General features: G+C 40.2%; 1 long non-coding RNA gene across 1 annotated transcript; it reads left to right on the top strand.

The window, feature by feature from the left end:
* The first annotated feature begins 1979 nt into the window (after window positions 1-1979).
* Window positions 1980-3096, top strand: LOC134299010 (uncharacterized). The gene is made up of 2 exons (XR_010006171.1): window positions 1980-2512; window positions 2596-3096. It is a non-coding gene; the product is annotated as an uncharacterized LOC134299010 (long non-coding RNA).
* The last annotated feature ends 8154 nt before the right edge of the window (window positions 3097-11250 follow it).

Here is an 11250-nt window from a genome sequence, read left to right as displayed (position 1 = left end):
AACTAGACTTGGCAGGAAAGAAAGGTAGCCCAAAGTCTGTTGATTTTCACTAGACTCACTGAAACATTGAGATGTACTTATATGTCAATCATTCAACAAGAGATTGAATAGATCTACTGTAACTAACCAACCAGAACCTGGAATCTTACCATATTTAGAGAGAAGTATTGATCTATGTGACAGAAGAAATCAGCACCACTAGTGCTAAAATACTTGTAAAACCTAACTCACATTCACAAATACAAAAGCTTGTTTGAAACTTGCAAGAACATACATATGAGACGATAATGAATATTTAATACTCTTCTTGTTGCTTCAGAAGGTTAAGTAGAACGTGCTAAAATATTTGCTATTAATGTGCTTTAATTATTCGAAAGAGATCTGCATTGATGTTGTTCTCAATAATTCATTTCTGCCTTCAGGTCATTATAAAATAAATACCTGCGTGGGGTGGTAGCCTTTTCAGCAATGATTAACGATAATGTAGCATCCCCACATGGTATGATAATCCTGTCACAAATTGTCTTAAGTCTCCTCGTCAGCGTAACATGATAATGAAAAAACCGCAGTAGTTAAGGAACAAGAAATCAGCACTTTAAAAACTAGACTAGGTGACACTCACATTGTTTTCGCATGTAGTCCCTTAATGAACAACTCGTTTTGTTGTAGGTCTGTTACATTTATATTCTGCTTTTCCTCCAAATAGATTAAGCTTCTTATATATAGTCTTCTTCCGCATTTTTATCCTTACAACAACACAGTTAGTCCAAGAGATTGCGACTGGCTCAAGGTCATTCAATGGACTTTACGCTTTGTCAGGATCCTGAATTTCTCTAATTCTACCCCAGCATTCCTAACCACTATAACATATTGGCCTTTTAGCCTGTGTGGCCAGCTACATTCTGACGAAACTGCTCGAGGCTCATATATTCTCCTGAACAATTGTATCATGTCTTCTCCATGCGTTTTAGCGGGCCTTAAGGTTTGCCGGGAAGGCCCTCCTCTCGATCCCACCTCCATCTCAAATGCAGTTGGTGGGGATGAGACAGAGGCTTTCTCCGTGGTGGCTCCCAGCTTTAGAATGCCCCCCCAAAGAGATTAGGTTAGACCCCACTCTCCAAGCTTCCCACAGACACCTGAAAATATGGCTTCAAGGATTAGCGATTTGTTTCACATGCACTTTATGGGGGACTGATATAGTATACAGAAGCTATTTTCGTAGCTTGCTGGGTTTTATAGTATTTTTTAAAATTTAACAGAAAGGAAGAAACCATGAAAATGAACAAAATCTGGCTACCAGTATTAAAAAACTCTAAAATCAAAACAGTGGATGGGAACCAACACTCTGAGGGCAGAGCACAGCTAATGACTAACAAAGGATGCCCCCAGGCAAGAGACAAAAACCTTTCCAATGCTAATTAGGGTAATTAACTGAAACATTAATGCTAGCTTCCCAGTGACAAAGGACTCTTGCCACACCCTGGACTCTACACAGATATATATTCTTTCCTTTCCTTACTTAGTTTATCCATACCTCACAATCTCTGAGGATGCCTGCCATAGATATGGGCGAAGCGTCAGGAGAGAATACTTCTGGAACATGGCCACACAGCCTGAAAGACATACAACAACCCTTAAAATTTATTGTTGCTTTAAGTGTAATTGGGTCAATTATATGGTTATTAATTCATACTTTTTTTATTTTGTTGTATTTATTTTGTTGTCTAATACCCAAATAGGTTTACGAAGATTATTGATTAAACTTAACATCTACGCCCACAAAAACGAGCTGACAATAAACAAAACCAAGTCAAAAATTATGGTGTTCGGAAAGTGCCCATCTAGACACAAATGGGTTCTAGATGCAGAGCATATAGAACAGGAAAGCTCTTTTACATATCTAGGCTTAGTATATTCCGAGACTGGCTCTTGGCTGGCACATTCTCAATCTTGTGCAATCAAAACTAGGGCACTGTTATGGTTGAGCCTCATGGCTCTGCTACTGGGAGACGTGGGCGTAAGACTCCTCGAGAGTCAGATACTCTCGAGGAGCGAGAAAGAAAGCGGCTGCGAGATATCTTTGCAGAACCATCTGACGAGGATTCTTTTGAAGGGTTTACTGAGAGGATGGAGGAAGAGATGGTTAGCTCGGAAGAGGATGAGATGGATTGGACTCGGGTAAGGGAGGATTTGGGTGCCACTGGCAATGATAGTATGGAAGGCGATTGGGGACCTTCAGGATTAGACCCATGGGCAAGCTGGAGGGATGGGACGGGATCCACAGCTGGGGATGCTGTGGGGCATAGTCAAAGGTGTTCCAGTTCTGATGAGGAAAGTGATGAGGAAACGCCCGGGCTAAGGAGGACAGCTGATAGTGATGAGGATTTGTAACTGGCATAAAATGGGGTTTGGGAGCAATAGCAAATTGCGTTGGGCAAGGTAATCTGGACGAACGCTTGGGATCTGTGTGGGAAGTTTTCCTGAAGACGGGTGTGATTCGTTTGCTGACTACGTAAGTTATCCTGGACATTGGGCTCAGACGGCGGGAGGAATTGTGTGGGGTTTTGTTGTGCAACCTCTGCTTAATCTTAATAGCTTTGACCTTCCGTCGTCTTCTTGACGGACGCCATCTGCTTGTACTGGACATACGGACTGACTGACTACGGCCTCGGATTCTCCTACCTGTGTTGGAACTGGTGAACTACAAACGTCTGCATCTACCTTACGACCTTCGGAACGGATTGGGACTTCGCTGACTGCTTCTGCCCTCGTCTGCTGTGTTTGTATCGGGAATCTGCCTGCTGTGTGGAGGAGTAACCTTTAGAGTTACTCAAACATAGCTTTTGGCAGCAGAGAGGCATCTGCTGCCAATTAGTTGCATTCCTTTGAACTCTTTGTTCACCAGCTTCTGTTTTGTTTATTCCCAGGCTGAAGCAAGCTGTTTTGATTTTACCCGGATTAAACTCCGGTTTAATCCGGTTTATCTTTTGAATGTTTTTCTTGTCTCTTTTTACTTTTAAGGCCAGTGTTTGCCTAGCCCTTGTCTTTTACGGGCATTTTGAGTTCTGTAACTCCAATAAACTCTGTTATCTTTTATCTTGTGGCGTTCTGTCTTTGACAGGCACACTCCAACACACTGGCAAGACTGCTAACCCACAGATATCCTGGCTCTTTAACTCCAATAATCAAAGTTTAAAAAGCAAAAATCCTCCCCATGATACTATATGGAGCAGAAATCTGTGGCCTAAGCAAACTACCAATACTAGAATAAACACAATCAAAACTTTTAAGACAGAGACTTGTCGTTGACACTAAGACCACTGCTGCCATAGTAGAGCAGAGCTAGAAATACATTCTATCGAAGGTCTCGCCAAACTCAGGGCCTTTAACTACTGGTCTAAAATAAAAAATCTCGAAAACAACAGACTGCCAAAATTGTGCTTCTTAGAACAATCTAATGGCTTTAACCAATACTCCTGGGCAGAACAACTATCAAGGTATCTTTGCACCTGCGGATTACAAATTACTTCATCAGACCAAAATAGGGATGCTGAAAAAAGGACAGTAATCCAAAGAATCCTAGATATTGAAGCCCAAAAAGACAGCTACCCTGTCAAATACAGGATCTCTGAAGTAGTTGGACGCTTTAAGCGTAATTTCCAGAGGGCTCTGTACCTAAAAGCAGATATGCCAAGACACCTAAGAATCACTTTCACTAGGGCAAGATTCGAACAAATGGAGTCCATGGAGAGACACGGCAGATTCAATCATATCCCATATGAAGAAAGATTATGTATTTGTGGCAGCCCTGAAGTCGAAACTTCGAACCACATTTTGCATAACTGTCACCTATATGAAAAAGAAAGGAAACAATACTTATGGCCTTTTATTGGTAATAAAACAAGCTGGGCTATTGAGGCCAAAACTTCATTTTTGTTGGCCGGTTATAACCCCACTCTGACAACAAAAGTAGCCCTGTATTTGTTTAAAGCTGCTAAAAGGAGATCAGAGTACCTAGATCATATTGGGATGCAGTGTATGGGAGATGAGGATAGTTGATGCATAGATCTTTAGCTAAACTACATTGGCTCCAAGCAGGCAGACACCTGTATAATCTGTATTTTATTTTAAGTGAACTAGATGTATGTTGTATGTTGCTTTTGTATTGTCTGTCCTTGATAAGGCCAACTGGCTAATCAATAAACTGTTGTTGTTGTTGTATTTGTATAGTGTTGTACTATTGATTGCTTTCTGTGAGCCGCCCCGAGTCCCTTCGAAGAGATGGTGGTGAGATACAAATAAAGTATTATTATTATTATTATTATTATTATTATTATTATTATTATTATTATTGTCAAATCAGGACAGTTGGACAGTATTTTATTCCTTGTGTTAAGTCAGCTGAGCAGGGTTGCTAGTTGGCTGGATCAGCAGGGTCCAATGGGATATGGAAACTGCAATTTAAAGTGTATCACTCCCCTTCTCCAATATGCATGATATGATTTCATATCTGTTTGTTTTATGGAGGCATTGAATGTTTGCCGTTGTATGTTGGAATCTGCCCCGAGTCCCCTTGGGGAGGTAGGGTGGAATACAAATATAATAATAATAATAATAATAATAATAATAATAATAATAATAATAATAGGAATGAGGGATGACCAGGAAGTGATCAGATGCAATCTAGGGGCTGCTGGTTGACCACCCCTGCACCAACCAAGACGTCCACTTACAAATGGGTTTGACTGTCCTGCTCCTTAACTTTGGAATTTGCTGAACTTCCATTTGCGCTGCTGTTCAATTAGCATTTTGTAAACTGAAATGTAAGCGCTGCATCTGAAGACTGAGTATGACAGAGGAGTGATTTGTATTATAGGAGACTGGGAGCTTTCCAATGAAGCGTGTAAAAGCAGTTCATTAAAATGTTTATGTGCTTGGTTGCTTAATGCAAAGAAAGCTTTATTGCTGCCTTGTAAAAACCTTGGCAACTGTGGGGCTGAAGCCAGATCTCTGCATAGGAGATAAATAAGAATTTTATTTAGTCCCCTTTGTGAGTCTCTACAAAAAATAAATGGGGACATCTTCACAAGCTCGTGTTCTTGTCTCAAAGCAATGGGATATGGCCTTTTGCTATTACTGATTCTGTTTTCTAAGGAAAAGTTTCATGAGGAATCACAGACAGATCCATGTTTTGTAGCCTTACCTGGGTCAATGTTGTTTATTCGTTCAGTCACTTCTGACTCTTTGTGACCTCATGGACCAGCCCACGCCAGAGCTCCCTGTCATCCGTCGCCACCCCCAGCTCCTTCAAGGTCAAGCCAGTCCCTTCAAGGATACCATCCATCCATCTTGCCCTTGGTTGGCCTCTCTTCCTTTTTCCTTCCATTTTCCCCAGCATCATTCTCTTCTCCAAGCTTTCTTGTGTTCTCATTATGTGGCTAAAATACTTCATCTTTGCCTCTAATATCCTTCCCTCCAGTTAGCAGCATTATTTTCTGGAGTATGGACTGGCTGGATGTTCTTGTGGTCCAAGGCACTTTCAGAATTTTCCTCCAACACCACAGTTCTTTCTTCCTTTGCTCAGCTTTCCTCATGGTCCAGCTCTCGCATCCATAGGTTACTATGGGGAATACCATAACTATGCGGACCTTTGTTGCCAGTGTGATGTCCCTACTCTTTACTATTTTATTGATATTGGTCATTGCTCTCTTCCCAAGCAGTAAACATCTTCTGATTTTCTGGCTGCAGTCTGCGCCTGCCGTAATCTTCGTGCCTAGAAATACAAAGTCTGTCACTGCCTCCACGTTTTCTCTCTCTATTTGCCAGTTATCAATCAGTCTGGTTGCCATAATCTTGGTTTTCTTGATGTTTAACTGCACTTTCTTCTTTTACCTTGGTGATAAGGCTCCTCAGATCCTCTTCACTTTCAACCGTCAAAGTGGTATCATCTGCATATCTGGGGTTGTTAATATTTCTTCCAGCAATTTTAACTCCAACCTTGGATTCATCGAACTCCACACGTCTTATGATGTGTTCTGCATACAAGTTGAATAGATAGGGTGAAATATACAGCCCTGCCATATTCCTTTCCCAATCTTGAACCAGTCTGTTGTTCCGTGGTCTGTTCTTACTGTTGCTACTTGGTCGTTATATAGATTTCTCAGGAGACAGACAAGGTGGCTCAATAGAGGTTATTAATATTACAGTGTATTTCTAATATGCCTGTGTTGTTCTTCTAGAGTGTGATGGTAGCTGAAATTAACCCCAGTTTCAGAAAAACTTGAAATAAAGGGCATTTTAAAGTGCCTGTTGCCAGACCAAGCATCAAGTTTCTAAATGACCACTCTCTTCCTATCTTCCTTGAATGAGCATGGGCCATCAATTTCTTCGTAAGATGAAGGGAATGTAAAGCAGTGGTTTAGCATCCTATACATTATCTTGCTTTTATGGTTACAAATAGAGCACTTATGTGCATTGACCCATGTCTCATACCAGTTATCGGTAGCCAGATTCAGGTCGTTGTTCCAACAGTGTATTAAGGCCTTCAAATGAAATCTGGTCCGAGATTTATCTAATGAAATTACATGATTGGGACAATTTTGTTGGTCTTGGGTGTTGCTGACCTACATAGCATGACAGGGGCTGGAAAGATTGGAAGGAAAAACTATCCATGAAACTTAAATTCTTGAAAGACCAAATCCCAGAAGGAATCCTCTTTGTTTTTGTTTGCTTATTATTCGCACTGTCTGTTTGCAAACTTTAAGACCTATTTCAAGAGGGGAGAAAGCCTAGTTCCTGTCCTCTCTGGGTTTCTACAAACTCTTGCAGCTCTAATTGCAAACTTAAACGATTTCTGGTTCTGCAGCGTGTCAACTTGATGTCTGTAATTGATGGGCAAACATTTTTTACAGCCTGCGAAATGGTGAGACTAAAATATTATATATATGATGCTGATTAAAGTACTTTTGTACAAAGGGTTCAGAGACATTAGGAAGTTAAAAGAGAGTGCGAGCGCTGGGCTTGCACTTTTAACCTGTGTACTTGTTACATTTCCATAATTGATGCCATATGCTGGCTTTTACAAGTATTACTTGCCAAATTTCAAACTGCAAAAATCAAATGTATTTAGAAAGCAATGCACTTTTGCACTGGGACACTACACAGAATGCCAAGCGAGGTAGAAGGCTGCCTTTCTAATAGCAGTGATTGCAAAGAGAGCAATTTAAAGGGCCATGGTAGCTTATAATTGTCTGACCTGATATCAGATCTTTAGGTGTAAAAAAAGAAGAAGCCCAAGTCCCAGGTTAATAGTAAATCTGAAATGGATTGAAATGGACCCCCAAATGATAATTGCTACATTATTTTGTTTAGATTGTAATTTGTGGTGTTATTTTTATGGCTGACATGAGACATAATATGTTTTCAGGGTTTTGCAATTGCCAGTCGACAAATGGAATCTGTCACAAAGTATTTGCAGCTTCCCTCTTGCGAGGGCTGCTCTGAAGTGCAAGTGCTTTCTGCAAATTATTTAGGATAGAGATCCATGAAATATCTCCCTAACAAGGTAACAATATCTGGGGTCATATGCAGTACAGCAAGAACCATTTCTGCTTATTGTCATTTTCCAACAGCAGCTAGTCTGGTCTCCAGGGCTTTGGATGGGACTTCCTACAGTTACGTGGACACAACTACAAAAACACCATGGATGACAGTCCTGGAAAACAAAAAACATAGTCCAGTAAATGTACATTGAAAGAAATTGTTGATCCTAACACCAGTGAGATATGAATTGCCCTAATATCTCAGAAACATAGTCCACAAAGTAACAGAGCATGATCAAAAGAATACATCTCTAGCCGAAGAAGATCTAGATCCAAAGCAATATGAATCTCTATTAACCACAGGCAGAACAATCTGGTAGTTGGTTTGACTAATATATCATAGTCATAAGGTTATTATTACAAATGTTATTAGTCAACACTCAGTTCTCAATTTTCTTTTCTTCTCATCTGTCATTAAAGGCTATGTTACCAATTGCACACAAAAACGATCTTTTCCTGAACTTTTTATTTTTCCCACTCTACAAAATATGTCAAGCTGCACATTAGAATAAGCTCTGTCTGTTCTCATGATATTATGTTCATAAAAGTACAGTAGAGTCTCACTTATCCAACACTCGCTTATCCAACATTCTGGATTATCCAATGCATTTTTGTAGTCAATGTTTTCAATACATTGTGATATTTTGGTGCTAAATTCGTAAATACAGTAATTGCTACATAGTATTACTATGTATTGAATTACTTTTTCTGTCAAACTTGTTGTATAACATGATGTTTTGGTGTTTAATTTGTAAAATCATAACCTAATTTGATGTTTAATAGGCGTTTCCTTAATCCCTCCTTATTATCCAACATATTTGCTTATCCAATGTTCTGCCAGCCCGTTTATGTTGGATAAGTGAGACTCTACTGTAAGAGGAGTAACATGGAAGGAGTACTATAGTGAGATGAAAGAAGCAGCATATGAATTGTCTCTTGCTTCCCTGTTCTGGAACCAAGGATTGAGTGTTCTCTGTGTTACGGAGCCTCCAAGAACACAAGGAAACAAAAGGAGTCATCTCCTTATGATATTATAGTATGGTTCTCAATACAAAGACTGTTTCTTTGAAAGACTAATTAACTGTGGTGCCCTTTAAGCACTCACAGTCACTTATTTCAGAGAGTGACTTTGCCCAATGAAAGTGTTGTTGTTGTTGTTGTTGTTATTATTAAACCTGTTTTGGGGATATGTTTCAATCCATGGGGGAAAACAATATCTACAAGAGATTCTACTGTATAGTCCACAATGGCTGTGCATTTATATGTCATAGCACAAGTCTGGGAAACCTATGGATCTTCATATGTTGGTGAACCTCTTCATCCTGGAATTTTTCACTACTGGCTGGGTTAGATGGGACTAACACATTTAAAACAGAGCCTACTAATTTTTCACACATTTTTCCAGTAACTCCTCTTCCTTGAGCTGCATATTAAACAGTACAATACTTGGCTAATAACATCAAGAATAACTACATGTATGTAACATGATAGGTAAAGGTAAAGTTTTCCCCGACGTTAAGTCCAGTCAAAACTCTGGGGGTTGGTGTCCATCTCCATTTCTAAATCGAAGAGCCGGCGTTGTCCGTGGACACCTCCAAGGTCATGTGGCTGGCATGACTGCATGGAGTACCGTTACCTTCCCGCTGGAGCGGTACCTATTGATCTACTCACATTGGCATGTTTTCAAACTGCTAGGTTGGCAGAAGCTGGAGCTAACAGCGGGCGCTCACTCCGCTCCCGGGATTTGAACTTGGGACCTTTCAGTCTGCAAGTTCAGCAGCTCAGTGCTTTAACACACTTTGCCACCGGGGCTCCATATAACATGATACAGGACAAATATTTTGAGTTTTTTCATTAATAATGGCACAAATGTTTAACTGAACTGAGACGTAAATAGATGAGAATTGTCTTGAATGCTCTGAAATGCATTAACCTATCACATTAGCCGTGAGCATTGTAAGACAAGAATGCTTCTAATTGTTGTTTAACTGTTTAGAAATGCTTGGAAGATGTTCAAATTATACTCATGAATAATGAAGCATTTGTTAAACTGTTATCTAGTCATTTATGAGATTTATATGAATCCAACAAGGAGAGCCAGCATTGCCTAGAGAGAACAAAACTTTAAAAAGTTGCCATATGCAGCTTCTCTCATCTTATTATAGTACTACTTCCGTGTTACTCCTGTTACTTCCATGAACATAATATCATGAGAACAGACAGAGATTATTTGAATGTGTACCTTACCAGCATACGCCTGCACGGTCCCCATAATTTCCCCATAATGGTCCCCATAATGGTAGTCTCCCGTGTTCAGATTTCCCCCTCATAGAACATTTTGTCGATGTAGCCAGAATTGAGCCCAGCTGGAAGTAGATGTGTGTTATGTGATAAGATGCAGCGGGCTCCGTGCTGTTTGCGAAGTGTTCTATGATGGGGAATTTTCTTCATGTGATGAGATCCTAAAATAGAAACCTCAAAGAGGCAAAGAAATTCCATCTAAAATGCCTGAAAGTCCTAGTACAGTGTTAGGCATACCACCAAAAGAATTCAGGGAGAATATGGCATCATAGCTAAAAGGATTTTCCAGAGTTCTGCTGTATTTCTGTATCACTGATTATCATGGGCTCTTGGTATCCACCCAATGTGAATACTAAACCTGTGGATGTTCAAGACCTTGCTATATGCAATGGTGTAATAAAATGATGTCTCTTATATAAAATGACAAAATCACAGTTTGCTTTTGGGAATTAAAAATGTTTTCAAGCCATGGATGGTTGAATCTATGAATATGGAGGAGCAACTGTGTTGTTCACTCCTAACATCCATGTGGCCCTCCTGCCTAATGGTTTCCTGGTTTGTTCTTTTTTCATGACCTGTTCAGCAGCCTTGACTATTCTTGGATATCATGTCAGGGAAATAAGCAAGCAATAAAATAACAGTTGGCTCACCATAGTCAAACCCCCCAAAATTCGAACACAATCTGAAATATTTGTTTATGGATGCATGAGAAGTTTCTGTGATTAATCTATTTTATATGTATGTAAATGCTTTATATTAGTGTAATTTTTTTTTTCGTGTCAGGAGCAACCGGAGTTGCTTCTGGAGTGAGAGAATTGGTCGTCTGCAAGGACGTTGCCCAGGGGACACCCAGATGTTTTTGATGTTTTACCATCCTTGTGGGAGGCTTCTCTCATGTCCCCGCATGGAGCTGGAGCTGATAGAGGGAGCTTATCCGTGCTCTCCCCGGGTGGGATTCGAACCTGGCAGCCTTCAGGTCAGCAACCCAACCTTCAAGTCACAAGGCTTTTATCCCCTAGGCCATCGGAGGCTCCTATTAGTGTAAAATAAAATATTTACATTGCAGCTGGTGGCGGGGGGCAATGGAAATTGTAGTCTAACATACATTGCGAAGGCTGTATAGGCAACTAAACTGAACCAACTCAATTTATTAGAGAGTTCATCTTACAAAAAGGAGAGCCAGTTCATCTCACAAAAAATGAGAGCCAGTGGAATTGTGTGGCATTTTATGGGATGGAGAATTTTCTCACCCCATAACACAGGATCACCTCCTTTCCTTTCTAGCTCAACTATTGCAAGGATACCAGCCCACTTTTTACAACACTTCTTTCAATGGAACCCACTCTGT

The sequence above is a fragment of the Anolis carolinensis genome, chromosome 4 (assembly GCF_035594765.1).
Source record: "Anolis carolinensis isolate JA03-04 chromosome 4, rAnoCar3.1.pri, whole genome shotgun sequence".
NCBI classification, from domain to species: Eukaryota; Metazoa; Chordata; class Lepidosauria; order Squamata; family Dactyloidae; genus Anolis; species Anolis carolinensis.
This window is presented reverse-complemented; position numbering and strand designations above follow the sequence as displayed.